The following is a 21635-nucleotide window of genomic DNA, read 5'->3' on the forward strand; positions in this document are numbered from 1 at the left end:
TTTGTTCCTGGAGACCTGGTCATGGTTGTGGACTCCACAGCTCCACGTGGGTCATGGATGCTAGGAAGAGTCCTGGAAACCTTCACTGATAAGAGAGGTCTGGTACGTGTGGTTCCTTTGAAGACCAAGACAAATATCATTGAACGACCAATAACTAATGCTTGCTTAACCCTTGTGTGGTGTTCGGGTCTGTGGGACCCGTTTTTAATGTTTACCAAAAGAAAAATTATGCAATTAATTGTTGTTTCAACCTCAGATTCATTGGCCTTGGCTCATTTTCTATAAAGAACATAAAAATAATAAACTTTATAATGACTGAACACCGTACAACCCCCTACACATTTATATTACATATGTGGTGTTCGGGTCCACTGGACTCGGGGGTAATAAGAGTGTAAAAATTGAATGTGCTATGTAACTTTACTCTGTTTTTCTCTTATCTGGGACTCCTGTGAGTGCATGAGTGTGTTTGTATATATGTCTGTACATATGTGATGGATGCTTGTCAGAGTTTTGTCCTTCTGCACTTGCTGTAACAGCGCAAGGATACAACATGTTATATATCAAGCATGAACACTTGTCTGCCCCCACTGTCCCAAAAACTTTACCTTTTGTCTAACAGGAACCATTCTACATTTTACCATTATATCCCTTACAAAAAATAACCATGTTGTATTATAGTAAAAGTGTAGTAATCATGGTAAATTGGTGTATTGATTACCATTTGTAAAACCATGAGTTTACCACAAAACCTATGGTGTGTGTGTGTGTGTGTGTGTGTGTGTGTGTGTGTGTGTGTGTGTGTGTGTGTGTGTGTGTGTGTGTGTGTGTGTTTGTGTGTGTGTTTGTGTGTGTGTGTGTGTGTGTGTGTGTGTGTGTGTGTGTGTGTGTGTGTGTGTGTGTGTGTGTGTGTGTGTGTGTGTGTGTGTGTGTGTGTGTGTTGTGTGTGTGTGTATGAGTGTGTATGAGTGTGTGAGAGAGAGTGAGAAATAGAGAAAGTAAAATTTCATATCCAAGCATTTTCATCATTTTAGGTTGTAGCCAATAGCAACACATTGTACTGCAGTGTGTGTGTGGACATAACATGGACAGGAAGACACAGTATACGTCTATAAAATGCAAGAAATGCATATGCAACACAGCTACACAGTAAAAATCTGCTTCTTATGTGTTGTGCAGGCTGTCATGAACAGATTATGTGTTCAGTGTGGATGATGTGTTATGATACCGCATCTTTTCAGATGGGGCCTGTGCTGTGTAGACGGACACAAATGTGTACAATTTCAAACTAAGTTCAAAGAATTAAACATAAAAGTGATGAAAAACTTATTTGAGATGAAAAAGTGCTGAAAATACTTATTTTAGCAAAACATCTGGAGGAGAATAGAATTTTCTTTTCTTATTTCATATTATCCCAAAAACGAATAGCACTTTAATCTATAAATAGTCCTCTACCAGTGGTAAATGACAAACATTAACCAAAAATTCTGTCTTTATTACTTGCAATAAGGCTAAAGTAATCATCTGTAAACAATATTACATAAATTTGTATGACTGCATTGGTTTAAAGATACGAATAATACAGCGGGTCCACTAGACCCACAAACATTGTCTAAGTAACAGAAATATGAACACCACACGAGGGTTAATGAAGCTAAAGCGTAATTGGTTCCTATTTCATGTAGGCTATATTATTGGTATCTATGGCTCTTTTTGAATTTGGTGTAATTGCTCTGCCAGACGCAAATAGGGACTGGAGTGTATGAGCCATATTCATTTTGTATTATGTAATTTTGTCATGTGCCACTAGAGGGTGGTATGAGCTTTGTGGCTCAGCTGATCTCGGGTCAGCCTGGGTGATTTAATCAAAAGGAAATCCAGACACAGGTGTTGCGAATTTGTGAAGCAAACAGTTTTTGACTGTGTTTAGCTTTCTACAGGGAACAATACACACTAAAAACTCCTGGGTCAAAAACAACCCATAATGGGTTATTTTTGACCCAACTCCTGGGTTAAAAAGGGACCAACTAATTTCTGGGTTATTTCAACCCAGAAAAATGGGTTATTCTTTTTGACCCAACTTCTGGGTTAAATACCTGACCCAACTTCTGGGTTAAAATAACCCAAAATTGTAGTTAATATAACCCAACTTCTGGGTCAAAAGAACAACCCCAATATCTGGGTGGGAAAAACCCAGAAATTAGTAGATCCTTTTTAACCAAAGGTCAAAGATAACCTAAATTGTGTAACTATGCCACTATGCCTTATTTCAGAAAAGAAAAATTCAGACACTTACACACTTCAAGCAGTTTTAAATTTTTATTGGATTCAATTAAATTCTATATAAAAACGCACACTTGGACCTATTTATTTTAGGTCACACTGTAATAACATTAGAAAGGAAAAATAGAAAAATAAACAACTCTCAAACATTCTCTCTCAAACATTTGACAACATTCAATAATTGGATTGAACTTGAGGCTTTAAGTCTTCAAACATTGGTTGTGTGCAGCTTAAGATCTCCCAGAGGGGAACGGCTGCGATTGCTGAAGGTATTCCACCAGTGACAGCCGGTGACTTCTTTATTCGAGGACGCTCGATGCAAAGTTCGTCACAACATGTATGTAGCTTGTCATGTGTGTGGTTTGTAATTTCAAAATATGTGTTATGCGCTTTTAGAGATCGTGTGTGCATCACGTGTCATGTCAAAATAAGTGCCTGCTGCAGACGCGTCTAAAGGGTTTATGATAAAAGAGATGCTCGCGTTTGCCAGATACTCGCATAATCTCATGCGTAATAAGAGTTTACTGTTAAGGAAGTGTCTGGCGTGTATTTTAGGAACATGAGCGTCTCTTTTATCATAAACAGTTTTGACGCGTGTGCAGCAGGCACTTATTTTGACAAAACACGTGATGCACACAGGTTCTCTCGACACGCAGGACACATATTTTGGAAAAGGGAACCACACACGTGACAATCTGAACACTTATTTTGAATTAGCGCATCTTCGGATGAGCAGTTACGAGCCGCCACTGTATTCCACCATATTTGTTCCAACCTAAAACAGACAGAGACAGAAATATATAAAGTGAATATTGTGTAGAAAGTAAATTGTAAGCAAGATAATAGACTACCAGTTTGTGTTAGAATGCTGATACTAACTGTACAAGGAAGCCAAATGAGCTGTGGTGCTTAATTGGTGTCTTCATTTTGAGTGGGTCATGAATGTGTACAAGAAAATGTGGGTTGAGAACCACTGAGTAATAAAACCTAACATCTTTAACTTAACTTTCTAGTCAGATTGCTACCTTAGATGGCATCGCCCAAAACTGAAATACAACTGCAAGGAACCTTGAAGTTGTTTTTTTAAACCAGGATTCACCCTTTAGCTTCCACATGAAACATGTCCCTTGTATAGCCTTCTTTCACATGAACAGTATAGTTATAGAATTAAGAATATTCTCTCTCAGAGTAGTGCTGAGAAACTGGTCCATTGTACTTACAGACATTTGGTGTATGAACGCTGTCCAGGACTCTTCAGTTGAATGCCGGATAGTCTTCTTCTTAACCCTGTAGATGGCCTGTAAATGATGACAGAATTTTCATTTTTGTGTGAACTATCCCTTTAAGCCATATTAAAGAAAAAGTTTTTCAATATTTTACTATGTTCTTACCTTAACTTAGATGAAATAATACATCCCTGTCTTTTTTCTATGCATGCAGTTCATCTTTGTACAGCGCGTTATTAATGCATTTAGCCTAGCCCCATTCATTCCTTAGGATCCAAACAGGGGTGAATTTAGAAGCCACCAAGCACTTCCATGTGTTCCCTATTTAAAGACTGTTACATGAGTAGTTACACGAGTAAATATTGTGGCACTAAATAATTTTTTAAGCTGATAAAAATGAGAACTATATTGTATGGCAGAAGCGCACTTATTTTGCAGCACTTCGACCTCTGGTGCAGTAACATCATCACTCAAAAAGATGGGAGAGTTCACAGGAGTGATGTTACTGCACCAGAGGGCAAACTAAATAGGGAAAACATGGAAGTGTTTAGTTGCTTCTAAATTCATCCCTGTTTGGATCCTAAGGAATGAATGGGGCTAGACTAAATGCTCACACATTCACGACATGGTGTACACGATGTACTGCACGCATTGAAAAAGACAGGGATGTATTATTTCGTCTAAGTTGATGTAAAAACATAGTAAAATATTGAAAAACGGTGTAGTTTTCCTTTAAAGAAAATTTTTTAGTTATAGAGAGATGATATGAGGGCAATAAGAGTAAAAAGCTCACCTTAAAAATGTCTCTGTCAGCTCAAACAGCCGCCACTCAGTTAACTTATCAGTGACAAAGCTGTCCATTTAAAAAGACCTGGAGAAAACATATAGAGGTTAGCAACAATTTGAAGACTTGACCTGCTTCTTTAAATCTCACTACTTCAGCCAGTAGAGCACTGTATAATATTATAAGCATGGTGCAGCTGGTAAACATAACTCAAAGCAACGCAACGGTTGGTTTTGCCGGTTGTTGATGAGTAACAGCTGAGTGATGCTCACAACACGCTTAAGCAGCCACATCACAGGATAATAAGTGAACAGTGTCCCAGTGTCAAGTGAGCTAAAGTCCTTACCAGTGCCCGAGCCTGTGTACATGATAAACTGATTCACGACCTCGGGAGCTAGGGAACGAAGAGACACAGGGAGGGTACAGTATGTGTGTGTACCGGCGGCGCCATTTTGCGTCTGTCTGCGGCGCCGAGCGCCATGTACATAGTTTTAAATTTACACTTATTTGTCTCAAATTCATCGTTAATGTATATACAGACTTCACAATGTGCTGTAATGTACATTAAATTTTACATTCATTTACAGAAATCAGCTACTTTCATGAAAATTTGTTGATATTGGATTTTCAGGTGATATTCTAAATTAATTCAGTTTACGGACGCTCTGAGGTAAAGTGTTCGGACTGCAGACTCAGCAACGATTGTATTTAATTATACAGTACAATCATAACATAGTGCTGATATATCTTAATTCCATAATGTCCTTAAACATAACAATATTGCTGGACATAAACTGAGAAAGATCCCAGGTAGCCAAAACAGTTTGGCCCAATAATGGCCCAAATCCGGCAGGCCAGAAAAAAAAACACGGCCCAGTTCCGGCTGCCAGAAAAGGGCCAACTCTGGGATGAATGACGCCCCAGAATCGGCCCAAGTACACTGGCCCATGTCCGGGTGCCTAAAGTGAGCCGGCACTGCCAGCACAGTGCCAGAATCACGCCAGCTAAAACTGTACACTCAGCCAAAACTGGCCAATGTCCGGGTGCTTAAAGTCAGCCGACACTGCCAGCAAAGTGCCAGAATCATGCCAGGTTAAACTGTACACTCAGACGAAACTAGCCCAAAAAATTTTTTAAAGTGTTTTTTCCACAAAACAATACTTTATAACCTTAGCCCTTAAGATGGCATGTACTTATCCCTTCTTAAAAAAAACTTTTATTATATTTAGTTAAAAAAAGTTAAACTGCACATTAGAAGTTCTATCCTCAATGTTTGTGATGCTTTTAATGTGTTAAGTGTCACACTTTACTGTAGGTGTTTAAAAAAGAAAGAAAAATATACAGTATGTTTACATGTTTATTTGAAACATAACATTACATTAATAAAACATTAATAAACATCTGGACACTCCTCAAGTGTACCCTAAAAGAAGGAAAGACTGAGAGAAAAGAGATAAGAGGGGGAACAGAAAATGACTCATGGTTACTTCATCAGATAGACTGAAGGCATTAATGTTAAATTGGGTAAATGTTAAAGGAATAGTTCACCCTAAAATAAAAATTCTGTCATCATTTACTCATCCTCATGTTGTTTTAAAGGTAGGGTAACAGATTTGATCCTGAAAGATTTTTAGTTATGCTGGTTAAGAGGCTGTTTACACTTGGTATTAAGATGCGTGTTCACGTGCGCTCATCTCCTGTCTGTAAACAGCAAGAAAAGCAAACTTTTCTGCTGAATTGACAACCTGTACAGGAGCCACAAAACGAAAGGCATCTTTTATAACAACAACAGCAAAAACTGCCTGGATCAGCAAGAGCAAAAACCCAAATTAACATCTGTAACTTTACTGCTTTACCACGAGATGAAACAGCTGCAGGAGGCAAAGGGTCTGAAAGGGTCGTTGTTTATTTTGGTAAGGTAGGTACGCGATATGTTTGTATTGAGATGGATTCAGATATTCTACTTTGATGAAACATTGTGTTGCTTATGAAATTTGTGTTCGTTTACGGATTGGCATAACGATATAGTTACTACGTCTACACAACCGAACGTGTGCTTAAACTAATTCTGATATAAACCAGTTGTTTATGTTGGTTATTTTGGAAGTGTTATTCACTTTGTACTGCAAAGTTTTCTCACTGGTGAATGAGACATGAAATGTGACCGTCTGATCTGTGCATGTTCATGAAAGAGGCGTGACTTTGGATGGCGATTTGACTTAAGGGTGGGATCGTGATTTCATTACTAGGCGGCTACCGTTAGCATTTTTCAAAATGTGTTACCCTACCTTTAAACCTGTATGAATTTTTTCTGATGAACACAAAAGAAGATATTTAGAGTAATGATGGTAAACACACAGCAGATTGTAACCATTGACTTCCATAGAAGGAATAAAAAAATATGATGGAATTTAATGGGTACCGTCACCTGTGTGCTAACCATCATTTATCAAAATATTTTCTTCATCATATATCACAATACTTTCAAAATACTTTTTCCTACTATGGAAGTCAATGGTTACAATGTGCTGTGGTTTTACCATCATTACGCAAAACATCTTAATTTGTGTTCATCAGAAAAAATCATGCAGATTTAGAACAACATGAGGATGAGTAAATGATGAAAGAATATCTATTGAACTATCCCTTTAACAACAATTGAAATACCTTGAATTTGCTTGTTTTCAGGCCCGCTCTCTTATTCTTTTTGCATCTCTGTCAGATGCAAGCTGCAGAAGTTTTTACGAACTTTTCTACTTCACCATCTGGTGCACGAACAGTAGTTGAATTTCTTCTGACAGATTCTTGAAAAGAAACAAAATTATTTAATTAGGTAAATGCAAGCATGTTAGTTTAACCCTGGAGAACCCAAGAACCCTTCTCTTAGAATCAATTAACACTGGCCACATTTGACCCGTGGGTTCTCCAGGGTTAAATGTTACCTACAAGCTATTCTGCTTCAAATACAATGACAGGTACTTTAGGGTGGAAGACTTATAGCTTCATAGATTAACATTGTAATGGCTTTATATACAGTGGCAAGAAAAAGTATGTGAATTTCACAGTTTTCTGAACAAATTTGTCATAAAATGCAATCTAAACTTTATCTAAGTCAAGGGCATTGATAAACATAATGGGGTGGTTTCCCGGACCAGGATTAGCTTAATCCAGAACTAGGCCTTAGTTTAATTAGGAAATATAATTAGTTTTAACAAACATGCCTTACTAAAAACATTACCTGTGTGCATTTTGAGGTAAAACAAAGGGCACTGATGTATTTTAAGATATGTAAGTGTAAGTTGTTTTCAGTTTGGAGAGCTCTTAAAACTTTTTAAGTCTAGTCTAATCCCTGTCCGGGAAACCGCCCCAATGTGTCTAAAAATAATTACACAAAAACATTCTGATCTTTCATGTCTTTATTGAGAACTACCAAAAAACATCTTAGTGCTTGTGAAAAAAAATGTGAACCCTTAATTGAATGACCTCAAAAAAGCCAATTGGAGTCAGGTTTTAGCACAGCTATGGCCCTATTGTTTTTTCCCCAGATTCAGTTAAATTTTTTCTCAAATTCCGTGTTTTTCGTTTTATTCTGGATTCTGGTTAAATTAAATTTCAGTAATCAAAAAGCACATCTTATCAACTGAAAACATAACAGAAAATAAGCAGATCCACCACTGCAGTGAATATACTGTACTGTATGAGTGTGCGACTGTGCGTTTCCACAAGGTGACGTGCCTGTTTACCAGCATGTATAGCTCGTATATGGTTCTCAGACACGAGGGCTCACTAAGTTTTCTTTCTTGTTTAAGTGAACATAAACAGCTGTATGTTTATTAGTATATTGAAGCAGTGCCGTCTTAAAGCTGTCTTGGGTGTTCAAAGCTGTCTTGAGTGTTCAATGTTCATTATACAAAGAAAATGAAAACCCCTCACTACTATTAACTGAATAAATTTCACAGCTGCACATTTAATCCATACAGTGAGGACTGTGCAGTGTTTTATTTGTATTTATTGCTAAGGTTCATGTTAAAATCATGTTGACAGACAATTTCATAACTAATATATTTACATTTAATACAGATGCCTGAAAAGTAAAACAAGATGAGTATAGTATTATGATTAAGTGGAAATATTAAAAATTTGGTTGCTTTTCAGTAGCATTGTTGTAGTGACAGCCAAAATACATTGGCCTATATGTAATAAACATGAGTAGTACAAAGTCCATTTCCTACTTTGCAAACTCGACACAACAGCAAAAAAACTAAACAAAAATGAGTGGAAGTGGCAACGAATATCCAAAGATGATAAATTGTGGACAAAAAGGTAGCACGAATTCCTTTATATGGAAGTGGTTTGGCTAGCTAAAAAACTGACAAGGCGCAGATTAAAATATAATGAACCCTCTTATTTTTGTGGCTTCAGTCATTGTTGGCATACTGTTTTAAAGCTGGAAGCATTAACAACTTACATGGAAATATATATCATTATCGTTCAATATGGATTTTTGCCATATTGCCCAGCCCTAGGCCGATGTATTTTGGCTGTCACTACAACAATGCTACTGACAAACAACCAAATCTTTTGTTTTTTTAATCATAACACTATACACATCTTGTTTTACTTTTCAGGCATCTGTATTAAATGTAAAAATATTAGTTATTAGAATCTATGATTTAACATTAGCAATAAATACACACAAAACACTGCACAGTCCTCACTGTATGAATTAAATGTGCAGCTGCAAAAGTTGTTCAGTTAAGAAAAGTGAGTGATTTTCATTTTTGGGTGGAAAGAACATTTCTGACACAAAAAGCAGTAGGCTACTGTCACTTTAAGACCCAGAACAGCTTTAAGACTGCACTGCTTTAATATACTGATACTGACACATCTAGCTGTTTATGTTCACTTAAACAAGAAAGAAAACTTAGTTTAGTGATCACGCATGTGTTGACTGCGTGCTGTGTGCGTGCTTCGCGAGCCCTCATGTCTGAGGAACAAATGTCAAGCGTGCGCGTTGTGGGAACGCTGAGTTGCACACTCATACAGAACAGTATATTCAATGCAGTGGTGGAGCTGCTACTTTTCTTCATTTTTTCTAAATTTGTGAATGTCCTGTAAATAATATATACTTTTTAAAGCGGTACGGACGTGTGCGTGGGCAAGGCGGACATGGAAAGAAAGTATACTGTACCTTTTCTGTCTGTTCTGTTCCAGCCTTTATTGGAACCTGCTAGTGCTCTGAAAAACACATGAAAGATCTGAATTTCTTGTGTAATAATTTTTAGACACATTATGTTATTTATGTATATTTATTAAGAAAACCATTACATTTACTTGCTAATGTATATATACATAAACATACAATACATATATAATATTGATGGCTCTTGCTTCGTTCTGAAACCCTAGATGGCAGTTTTCTTATCCTCGAACAAACTGTCATCACAAGGGCCATGTTTACATGCACAAAATTTTGTCAATCCGACTGAATTTAATCCGATGAAAGGTTACAACAATACAGTTTACATGCACCCTAAACATGTTTAAATGTTTGCACCTCAAAATGTTTGTTTTCATGTACATTTTATATAACCCGAACATCTGTGCAAGCGCACAGCCAGGGTTGGCAGCTTCACATATCAAAACCATCCCCATGGACATTCAAAATTAGCCCAAAAGCCTCCCAATGACTTATCACAGCCCAAATACCAATAACTAATGAACAAAATCCTTTCATATCTGACCCGCAGAAAAAACAACTCGCAAAGACAGTTTAAACAGTAGCCCAAATCTGAACGAAAAAAAGAGAGGACTTGGCAATGCCACCCCAAAGCCAAACCAAAGCAAATAAGAGGTAAATATACGACGTGAACTTGAGCACAAATTTTCTGTGCACATGCACAATGTATTTTTGCATCCGACAAAATACTTCGATTCACGCATTTAACTGCATACTTTTCTCCTGCTGATCGGATCACAGATTGGACTACACCACCCCTTTCAATACGATTCAAATTTGCATCCAATCTACCTCAATCGTATTGATTAAGGTTTTTACATGACGGCTTTTTAATACGATTGAGCCATCAATACGATTACAAACTGATTAATTGGTTGCATGTAAACATAGCTACTAGAAACATAAGTACTAGAATAAGGGCACACCACTAAGGTAAAAAAAAAAACGGTTACATGCCCAATTGTGCCAGTGTTGTATTATCGAGAAAGTTCATTATTATTTTTATACCTTTTTAAGCCTTGCCTATTTAAAATTGTAATATTTGCAAGATGCAGCAAAATTTAATTTTCAATTATATAAAAAAGTAAGTTTTCCTTACTCTTAATCACACACATCCACAGATAATTGTGTTTTCTCTACCATTATATTTATTTTTCAAAATGACTGCAAATGCCAAATCCATTAACTGGAATTGTAATCTAATAAAATATCTTGTTATTATAGTTTACATAACAACGTTTACATATCAAAGTTTAGTTTAGACTACTTAATGTAAAGACTTTTTAAAGACTTGTTATTTGTAATATATATTTGTAGCCCTAAACAAATCCCTATCATACTTCAGGCCCCAATTGACCCCTCAGACAGTCCTGACATTAACAATGCAACAAAACTGATTCCCAAGAAATATCCATGCCCCGTCCAATATTGTACTTTTACTTACATTAATTCTTCAAATGAATTCTGTCCAAACTGATGATCTTGAGAAATCTAAATGTGACAAAAACAATCACAATAAGTTGTTAAGTTGTATAACCGACAGACAGATCATAGATACAAAATGTTGAGTAATAATTACATAATTAAGGTTCACTCATTTTCTACAAAGCATCTTTCAATAGATGAAATCGGTTATAATGCTGTGCAACAGTGAGGTGGAAATATTTTTACTGCAGGTGCACTTTAGCCTAAGTAAAGAAGTTTAACTACCAGCTGTGTCCTGTAGCTGCAATGCTCTCTATTCTGTGAAATTTAAACGTTTTCTGTACCAGACAAAGTTATCCATTGGTAAAAAAAAATACCTCAGTCAGCTGTATAATAGCGGAACTGGCTGAGGTGGCTACGAGTGTTTAGCAGAATAGCTTCACGATCCCTCAGTTACTCCCGCCTGCTGCATAGACTGCTGAGGCAAATCCTCAGACCAGTTTTATGAGTTGCGAAATATTATTTGTTTGTTTTGCTAAACGAAATATTACTGTTTAAGTAAGTTCATTAAACTGAGCAGAGTTCATTTCTTATGTCCGAATTCTCCTTGTCAGATAAATTATAAAAATCGATTTTCTACTCAAATTTATCTAGAAAGACTTCAGTATTTTAATAATAAATTAAAATGCTAATTTACATATTTGTTGAAGCGGGATTGTGGTCATTTAAAAAATTACGTATACTATATCAGTCACACCAGTTTGTCCTTCTTTTAAATGAAGTTTACATATATCTAATATGTGCAGAGTATAAATATTTTATGCATTAAAAATATGTTAAATAACTTCCAAAAAGTCTTACCTCAGAGAAATTGCAGCATAGCCTGGTTAGCCAGACCTACATCAAGATGTAAGGTCTGGCAACTCTTCACACAAACGGCTCAATGCAAGGGGCGGGATATAAGGTTGTCCCTCAAAATGCCTCTGCACGCAATAGGATAGCGCTATGACGGATCAGAGCAACGAAGGTGACGTAGTTACCGTAACCAGTCGGCAAAACTCCAAACACATCTTTCTTGCTTAAAAAGGACTTCAGTAGGGTTTATTTGCTCTTCTCTCAAAGAAAAACATAAGTCTAAGTCCTCCAGAGTCGCGGCCAAAGCCGCTTCAAAAGATAGCTGTTCGCCAGCAGCAGCAGCCATTCTCTGTTTTTTTTTTTTTTTTTTTTTTTTTTTTAATGCTTTAAAACATTTACCATTCTCTGTTTTCAAGTAGGAACCGTTGCAGCTCTGTCGTCATCATGTTAAGCCCGCCCCACAGACGCTACACACGATGTGATTGGCCTGACCAAATTTTGGTTTTTGGACCGGTTAAGTGTATTGTGAGTGCCTAGACTAAACCCTGGCAGCAAATATATTTTGCGGCCGCTAGGGTGCGTCTAGATTTCTAGGCTAATTGCAGCAGACTTCAAGCAGCAACAACCGTTAAAGCCCGGTAAATGTCGTCACTAGATGTCGCAGCTAGTGCGCATGTCTTGAAACAGCAGCAGTTCTTTTTCCAAAATAAAAGTTCCTTTAACCAGCTTTAATTGTCTAAAAATTGTAATCGATAAATTATAAATAGATCAATCTTTATGATCAAATTAGTTCAAATTCTGGAAAAGGGCTGAAAATTGTAGTTGTAATAAAGTAAACAAATTGACAAGCTTTACAGCTTATTAATTTTTTTTATATTTTTATAAAATTTCAATTTAGTATTTGACCATTAATTAATACAATATATGTTTGTTGAAATATTACATACATAGAAAATATTTCAGTATAAACTTAATAGCCCAGATACTAACATTCAATAGGCTAATGGCACTTTATGCCTCTTCAAACCTATTCTTAACATTAAAATATGCTTCTCCCCTTCCCTTATTTTATTAGGGAAAAATTTCTAAGCTTAACTTTTCCTCACACTACTTTTCACTTATTGACATAGGCTACCATTAATCAGGAAAACTAAAAAAACAATTATCAAAACATTAAATAGAAACAATTATATGCATATCAATTGTTAAATTAATATATTTTTATTAAAACAAACGTGAAATGTGAAAGCCAATATGTGGAAAATATGCCATTTGTCAGCCAAAATCGGACCAAATCCGCATATCCACAGCCTAGCCGAATCTGGCAACTTTTGCTGGGCCAGTGCTGGCTTAATGCTGGTAAGCCGCAGCCAGAACACAGCCGCGTGCGCCGACACTCAGCCGGATCTGGCCCGAATGCACTGGCTACCTGGGATACCTCGAGTGGTCTTACGGCGCGGCGCTTCTCGTCCGGTGTTCCCCGTCCGGTGTTCCCCCTTAACCCCCGACCCCCTTAACGTTGGACGAAGTCATAGCTGCCCTGTACTTATCGTATTTTACCGGTATTATAACAATGAGATAAGCAACGGGGACATGGACACAGAAAGTTTACGTTACACTGACACTTAAAATACTTGCTTACCTTGAATGCACAACGAAGAAGCCCAGGCCAAAACGGATCGAGCGCGCCGCGAACTCCGGTGGCAGTTATTTCAATCGACTGTTGTGAGAAAATTCCAGAACAGCGGGGGCGGGGCGTTAACCCAGAACATGGGTTAACCTTTGAAAAATAACCCAGAAACCCAAACAACCCAGGAATTGGGTCAAAATATTAGCCCTATAACCCAGAAAATGGTTACTCTCTGAAAAAATAACCCATAATTTTAACCCAACACAAATAACCCAGAATATGGGTTGATGAAATAACCCAGGAGTTTTTAGAGTGTAGGGTTTGTTGTTTTTGGTATATGTATTATGAGTCAAGATATTGCCGCTGTACACAAAGATACACAAAGGGAAAATAAACGGGCTAGATAATATAATACGCAATGTAGTGTTGATTGGTGTAAGGCTGCACGGGTACACGTTAAAACTTTATCCACTGTATCTGCAACCAGTACTAGACTTTGTTAGGACATAGTCAGTACAACTCTCATCTAATATTCAAATCATATGTGGAATAATGTGTGCATCTTTGATTAACTGTAAGAATACAGTTCCTTTGAAAATAATTTTTGTCATAAAGTGTTGTTTAAGCGCTTTTCCGCAGAAAGTGTCAATAGCCATGTTTCCATCACCATGATTTTATGGCATTTTAAAGTATTGCTTCAAAAATGAGTGGAGGAAATGCCAAATTTCGATTAAAAATCCCTTAATGACGAGGACTTCTGGTGGTTTAGAAATCCAGTTTAAAACAGCTAACATTAATATGAGGAAGAAACGTGTACATTTAAATAAATAATCGTTTGTTGTAGAAGTTGAAATCAAACTGATGTTTTTAATCTCATGTTAAGATTACAACCCCTGGCAAAAATTATGGAATCACCCCTCTCAGAAGATGTTCATTCAAATGTTTAATTGTGTAGAAAAAAAACAAGTACATATTTTGCAAAAAAAAAAAAAATTTTACTCAACAATCCAAACTTCTGGCTGTATAAAACACTTAAAAAAAAGAAAGATAACTATAGTCAATTACAACTGTTTTTACAGATCAAACAGAGGAAAAAATATGGAATCACACAAATCTGAGGAAAAATATATGGAATCACCAAATAAAAACACTACTAGTACTTTGTTGCACCACCTCTGGCTTTTATAACAGCTTGAATTCTCTGAGGCATGGTTTTAACTAATGACAAACAGTATACTTCATCAATCTGTCTCCATCTTTGTCTGATTGCAGTTGCCAGATCATCTTTGCAGGTTGGAGCCTTTTCGTGGACCATTTTCTTTAATTTCCACCACAGATTTTCAAGTGGATTGAGGTCTGGACAATTTGCAGGCCATCCTATTGACATTATATGTCTTTCCTGTAGGAATGTTTTCACAGATTTTGCCCTAAGGCACGATGCATTATCATCCTGAAAAATGAAGCTACCATCACCAAACATCCTTTCAATTGATGGAATAAGAAGTGTCCAAAATCTCAACATAAACTTGTGCATTTATAGAAGATGTAATGACTGTCATCTTTCCCATACATTTACCTGACATACAGCCCCATATCATTAATGATTGTGGAAATTTGCATGTTCCCTTTCAGTCGGTCACTACGACGTCACGTCGTGACCGATGAATTGGGAACTCGCTTAGAGAGACCAATCTGCTTCGAATACTACTAAAACGCCAATGAACTTGGCATTGAGATATTTGCATAATGCTGGCGCCGCCCCGCCAGGTGCGTATATAAGCAGCAGGTGCAAATAGGGAAATTAGCTTTTTATCGCTTCGAAAGCCGGCAGTATCTGCTACTGAGAAGCTACTTTACTCTGTTGGGATTTGATTGCTGAAGTTGGTTGGACTAGCAGTACCACAGCGGACGCTTCGCTTAATTCCACGGCTCTACACCTGTTTATTGTTTTGAGTTTAGTGTGTGCGTTGCCTTCCTGTGCGCTCATCAACTAAGCATCTGAGTGAATTTCCCTAAAAGAGTGATACGAGAGAGCTTTGTGCCTTGTTAAAGGCAGCCACTCTCTCGTATATCCGGACATCAGCGTCCTTTTCAGGATGGCTTTTCGTCCGTGCGATCTTGGGTGCGGCAAATACATGGGTCCAAAGGACGGTCACGAGCGTTGTCTTTCGTGTTTGGGCATCGAGCACGCAGAGGCAGCGTTCGCTGGGGGTAAGTGTTCTCACTGCGAGAACATGTCCCTTGTGGATTTGCGGAGACGGTTGTCTATCCTCCGGGAAAAGCGCAACCCTCGTCATGCGAGTGCTGAACGCCGCCACGGTGCGGCCGTAAAGCTCTCAAAGGACGACCTCCGCATCACTGTGCTGAGCCCGTCGGGGGATTCGTCCTCCAGCTCTCAGCCTCCTCATCCACAGCCGGTTGATGTGCCGATGGAGACTTCAGCGTCGTGTTCTACGATGACTCTAGAATCCATTGTGCCGCCCTCCGGGTCCACCGACGCCGCAGCATCCGAGGGTGGGCCTCCTACCCCTGACGTGGACCCCGACGCCCTTCCTCCCTCTGGTCGGGTTGGGACGCCGGAGTTCGATCCAGAGATGGTGGCCGTGCTCGCTCGAGCGGCGGAGACCGTAGGGTTAGAGTGGGTTCCCCCCCTCAGCCCGAGCCGTCCCGCCTGGATGATTGGTTCTTTGGAGCTGCCCGGGTTTCACAACCCTCTCCACCGGTGCCTTTCTTCCCCGAGGTGCACGAGGAGCTGACTAGAACCTGGAAGTCGCCGTTTTCTACGAGATTACGGCCGTTTCAGCCCTCCCCCCTCACCCCCCCCCCAGCGGAGCCGCTAAGGGTTATACGGGGATCCCTCCTGTGGAGCGCGCGGTCGCGATGCAGCTGTGTCCGGCTAACGCTCCCTCTTGGAAGGACCGCCCAACCCTCCCCTCTCGTGCCTGCAGACAGTCCTCCAGTTTAACGGGCGCTGCCCACCAGGCATGTGGAGAGGCGGCTTCAGCCCTGCACGCAATGGCGTTGCTGCAGGTTCACCAAGCAAAGGCCTTGAGGGATCTGCACGAGGGAGGACACGACTCGCCTGTCCTTTCGGAGCTCCGGGCTGCCACTGATCTGGCTCTTCGCGCGACGAAGGTGACAGCGCAGGCGATTGGTCGTGCCATGTCCACGATGGTGGTCCAGGAACGCCACTTATGGCTATGTCTGGCGGACATGTCGGACGCGGAGAAGAACAAGTTCTTAGACGCTCCCGTGTCCCAGGCTGGTCTTTTCGGTGAGTCGGTGGAGTCCTTCGCCCAGCAGTTCTCCGCCGCCCAGAAGCAGATGGAGGCGATCGCTCAGATCATGCCCCGGCGCAAGCGACCTGCATCTCGCCCTCCAGCGCCGGCGGGCCCGTCTGCTCCTCGCCGAGGGCGCCCTGAGGCGGCTGCCTCCACCCCCCCCACTAGAACATCTTCCAGGCCACGGAGGGGGAACAGCCGTCGACAGCCCGCCCCGCCCGCCCCACCCGCTTCCCGTGGTAAACGGAAATCGAAGCGGCCCTGAGACGGGCGACCTGGATTTGGATGGGATCACTCTACGGGAGACGGTGATGGCATCGCTCCCTCCACCGGTAGAGGGCCGGGTGGAGAATCTTTGGTTTCGTTTTGTTTCTGTTCCGCCGGCTTCTCAGCCGGCACCCACAAAACCACAAAAAGAGTGCATTCCTATTCCTTCTCCAGGTCTCCAGAGGATCGAGAGAGATGTGAGCGGGCATTTACATGCTCTTCCTCCCTCTCCTCTATCGCCAGCGGGTGTCCTGAGGAGTTCCAGCTCTCCGCTGAGGAGACGGGACCACCAGCACCCTCCTCAGAGTCTGTGCTCTCCGCTGAGGAGACCAGACGACCGTCACCCTCAGCGGGCTCAGGTCAGTGTCACACACACACATACTGTAGATACTTATGCTGTCTCAGCAGACGTACCGGCAGTACCACCTGTCCCGCTCAGCCGCCCCACCGCGGGTACCCCGGTAGTGCCGTTAATTCCCCTCGTACGGTCCCTGGGGGCTTGGCTTCAGCTTCCCAGCCCGTCTCGTTGGGTTTTACGCACTGTCCGCCTCGGTTACGAAATTCAATTCATCCGGCACACACCCAAATTCTCGGGCATTCGTTTCACCACGGTGAAAGCGTCCGACGCACACGTACTGCGTGCAGAGGTCGAAGTCCTGCTGGCGAAGGACGCGATCGAGCCGGTCCCTCCAACCGAGATGAGATCGGGTTTCTACAGCCCGTATTTTATAGTACCCAAAAAAGGCGGTGGGTTGCGACCGATCTTGGATTTGCGCGTTCTGAACAAATCTCTGCAGAGGAGGTCTTTCAGGATGATAACACCGAAGCAAATATTCAATTCAATTCGCCCCCAAGATTGGTTTGCGGCAATAGACCTGAAAGACGTGTACTTTCATGTGTCCATTCTCCCTCGTCACAGACCGTTTCTCTGGTTTGCATTCGAGGGACGGGCATACCAGTACAAAGTTTTACCATTCGGGCTATCCCTCTCTCCCCGTGTGTTCACGAAAGTAGTGGAGGCGGCGTTAAAACCCTTCAGAGAGAGCGGCGTTCGCATATTGGCTTACCTCGACGATTGGCTTATAATAGCGCATTCTCGACGGACGCTTTGCAAGCACAGAGATTTAACGCTTCGGCATCTCGCCCGTTTGGGTCTTCGGGTCAACTGGGATAAGAGCAAACTCTGCCCCACGCAGAGGATCTCTTTTCTCGGTATGGAACTGGACTCGATCGATTTATCGGCGCGTTTAACAGAAGAGCGCGTCCAGTCAATTCTGACTTGCCTCGGTTCATTTCGAGGGAAGAATGCGGTCCCGCTGAAACAATTTCAGAAGCTGTGACACCGTCACATTAATTTAAGAGTTACTTTCAAAAACAAGGTTAAAAGGGTTTTTGTTGCACAGAAAATTACATTATTATATACATGGTTGATGTATAATAAATTTTGTAAGCCTGTGTAATATATTTAAGTTCCACTGTGTTTGGGTGAAATTGGGGTTGGTCCCTTTAAGGCATCTGTCGCCCTCCTCTCCTATCACCACGCATCCAAGTTTATTTAGACAGGTGCGCTGGCTGGGTTAAAAAAAGAGAGGGAGATTTGGCAGGCGGTGTTTGGGTTGCATACGTGGCGCCAGTATTGTTTGCTGCAGCTACAATTATTAAGTATCTGTTATTTAGTCTCCTTATTGATTACTGTTCAAAAAAACAATAGTGTCGGCTTTGATGGGAGAGACCAGATCGCAAAAGTATTAAAAAGGAAACCCCATACACTGTTTGCTGGAGCGTACGTCTCCCGCAAGAGGACGTACGGGTCTCAAACTTTCCGACTTGGTGGATTATGTGAACTCCAAAGGCTACGGATCCGGTGAGATCTATTTCGTTTTTTTTTTTTTTTCGTCGTGGTATACCACAGTATTTGGCGATCGCCGGTTTTTTCGTTTATCCTTTTTTCGGGCTGTTCGTGGAATTATATTTTTTTGCTGGTATTCCGGACTGTGGATTATTCTCGCGTTATTTTGCTTTCCGATTTGGAAGGTAAAAATAACTGTATTTCTATCCTGGAAAGGACTTGGAGGTTTCTTTAGTTTGGACTTTTAGGTCAATTATTCGGACTGGGGACACAAGGGAAAAATTAAGGGAAATGAAATGTCTGTGTGTAATTGGTGTTGTCAAAGTAATTGTGTGTTGCATTTATAAAACAAGACGCTAAATGCGTCAGCCTACTGACACCTACGCTAGTTATGTTTTTTGTTTGTTTTTTTTTGTTTTTTTGGCGCAGCGCTGTCTGCATATTTGAATGGTGTTCTGTTGTTTTACTCTGTTTTCACTGCAACTATGCATAAAAGGTAGTTGATCCATGACTTGTTATTGATGATCAGTGTTTTTTTTTTTCTCTGACCTCTGCTACTTATCTCCTTCTTCAAAAGAACCCCTTGTGCGTTTTACGTAACGCAGCTGGGCAAAAGTTGTTATAAAAAGCTGTTTGTTACAAGCTCCTGGGGCATATGGCAGCAGCAGCGGCCGTGACACCGCTCGGACTGCTCCATATGAGACCGCTTCAGCGTTGGCTTCACGATCGAGTCCCGAGGAGAGCGTGGCGCGCCGGCATCCATCGTGTAGCTATTACACCTGCGTGTCGCCTAACATTCCCCCCGTGGTCGGACCCCGCGTTTCTCAGGTCCGGTGTGTCCATGAGACAAATCGCTCAGCATGCTGTTGTACACACAGATGCGTCCGACACGGGCTGGGGTGCCACGTACGACTAGCTTACAGCTTCAGGGGTGTGGACAGCACCCCAGTTGCACTGGCACATCAATTACCGAGAGTTGTGGGCAGTATATCTGGGACTTGTACGCTTCGCTACGGAGCTGCGAGGGAAGGATGTACTAGTACGCACCGACAACACTGCGACCGTTGCGTATATCAACCGTCAAGGCGGTTTGCGCTCCCGTCACCTGTCGCATCTCGCTCGTCATCTCCTCCTTTGGAGTCAGAAGCATCTGAGGTCCCTTCGTGCCATTCACATTCCGGGCTCGCTCAATACAGCAGCGGACGCGCTTTCTCGAGCTGCGCGCCCCGGCGAATGGCGACTCCACCCCCAGACGGTCCAGCTAATTTGGAAGAAGTTCGGTCGTGCGCAGATAGACCTGTTTGCGTCACCGGACGATACCCACTGTCGCCTATTTTATTCACTAACCGAGGGCAGCCTCGGCGTGGACGCTTTGGCACACAGCTGGCCTCGGGGGATGCGCAAATACGCATTCCCCCCAGTGAGCTTAATCGCACAGACATTGTGCAAAGTCAGGCAGGACGAGGAGAGCCTTTTACTGATCGCCCCATATTGGACGAGCAAGAATTGGTTTCCAGAGCTAATGCTCCTCGCGACAGCCCCTCCCTGGCGGATTCCCCTGAGGAAGGACCTTCTTTCTCAAGGAGGGGGCACATTATGGCACCCGCGCCCCGACCTGTGGGATCTCCATGTGTGGTCGTTGAGCGCGCGCAAGGTTTAGGTGATTTACCACAAGCGGTATCTAACACAATCGACGCGGCTCGAGCTCCGTCCACGAGACGGGCTTACGCGTTTAAATGGAACCTTTTCGTCACCTGGTGCTCTTCGCAACGCGAGGACCCCAGAGAATGCCCTATTAACATCGTGCTTTTATATCTTCAACATAGGTTAGACGGTAGGCTGTCACCCTCCACCATTAAAGTTGATATCGCTGCCATTTCTGCTCATCACTCACTTATTAACGGCAGATCAGTTGGCCAGCATGATTTGGTTATTAGATATATCCTTCTATTCCTCCCTGGGACCTGTCCATGGTGCTGAAAGCCCTTCAGGCCCCCCCGTTCGAGCCTTTGCAGTCTGCGAGTCTGAAGCTTTTATCAATGAAAGCTCTGACCCTGCTAGCATTGGCTTCAGTGAAGAGAGTAGGGGATTTACATGCATTCTCTGTTGACGATCCGTGCCTTCAGTTTGGTCCTGCTGCCTCGAGTGTAACATTGAGGCCCAGACCAGGCTACGTGCCCAAAGTTCCCACCACTCCTTTCAGAGATCAAGTGGTGAGCTTGCAAGCGCTGCCTCCGGAGGACGCAGACCCAACCATGGCTTTGTTGTGCCCCGTACGCGCACTGCGACTCTACGTGGATCGCACGCAAAGCCTCAGGACCTCAGACCAGCTCTTTGTTTGTTATGGTGGCCAGCAGAAAGGGAAAGCTGTCACTAAGCAGAGGATGTCTCATTGGATAGTTGATACTATCACCCTGGCTTATAATCTTCAGGGTATTCCTTGCCCCTTTAATTTGAGAGCGCACTCCACACGGAGTGTTGCTTCATCTTGGGCTTTAGCTCGTGGTTCCTCGCTAACAGACATCTGTAGAGCTGCTGGTTGGGCGACACCTAATACGTTCATTAGATTTTACAGTGTTCGTATCGAGCCTGTATCCTCTCGTGTTCTTTCCTCACCAGGGAGGGCACGGAGAGCAGACTCGCAGGTCGGCTTGCAGCCTCCAACTGATGCTTCATAACTGTGTCAGTATGGAAGGCCTTCAGAACAAAAATGCGTAATGGTTTGAATTGTTCTTCCTCCGCTGCCTTGGCAGCCTTTGTTGCGGAGCATTGGCTGTCAGCCTTCACTAGCTGTAT

General features: G+C 41.7%; 2 long non-coding RNA genes across 3 annotated transcripts; both read right to left on the reverse strand.

The window, feature by feature from the left end:
- Nucleotides 1-2304: 2304 nt before the first annotated feature.
- On the reverse strand, nt 2305-13708 carry LOC135734320 (uncharacterized). The gene is made up of 4 exons (XR_010527256.2): nt 13455-13708; nt 4303-4380; nt 3504-3581; nt 2305-3058 (listed from the first exon to the last, which is right to left on the reverse strand). It is a non-coding gene; the product is annotated as an uncharacterized lncRNA (long non-coding RNA).
- On the reverse strand, nt 5589-11836 carry LOC135734319 (uncharacterized). 2 transcript variants are annotated; one of them, XR_010527254.2, is made up of 5 exons: nt 11819-11836; nt 10977-11023; nt 9485-9531; nt 6961-7097; nt 5589-5732 (listed from the first exon to the last, which is right to left on the reverse strand). It is a non-coding gene; the product is annotated as an uncharacterized lncRNA (long non-coding RNA). The 2 variants fall into 2 exon arrangements; XR_010527255.2 differs by lacking the exon at nt 11819-11836 and adding an exon at nt 11335-11602.
- Nucleotides 13709-21635: the final 7927 nt, after the last annotated feature.

This window comes from Paramisgurnus dabryanus, chromosome 7, assembly GCF_030506205.2.
Source record: "Paramisgurnus dabryanus chromosome 7, PD_genome_1.1, whole genome shotgun sequence".
Lineage (NCBI taxonomy): Eukaryota > Metazoa > Chordata > Actinopteri > Cypriniformes > Cobitidae > Paramisgurnus > Paramisgurnus dabryanus.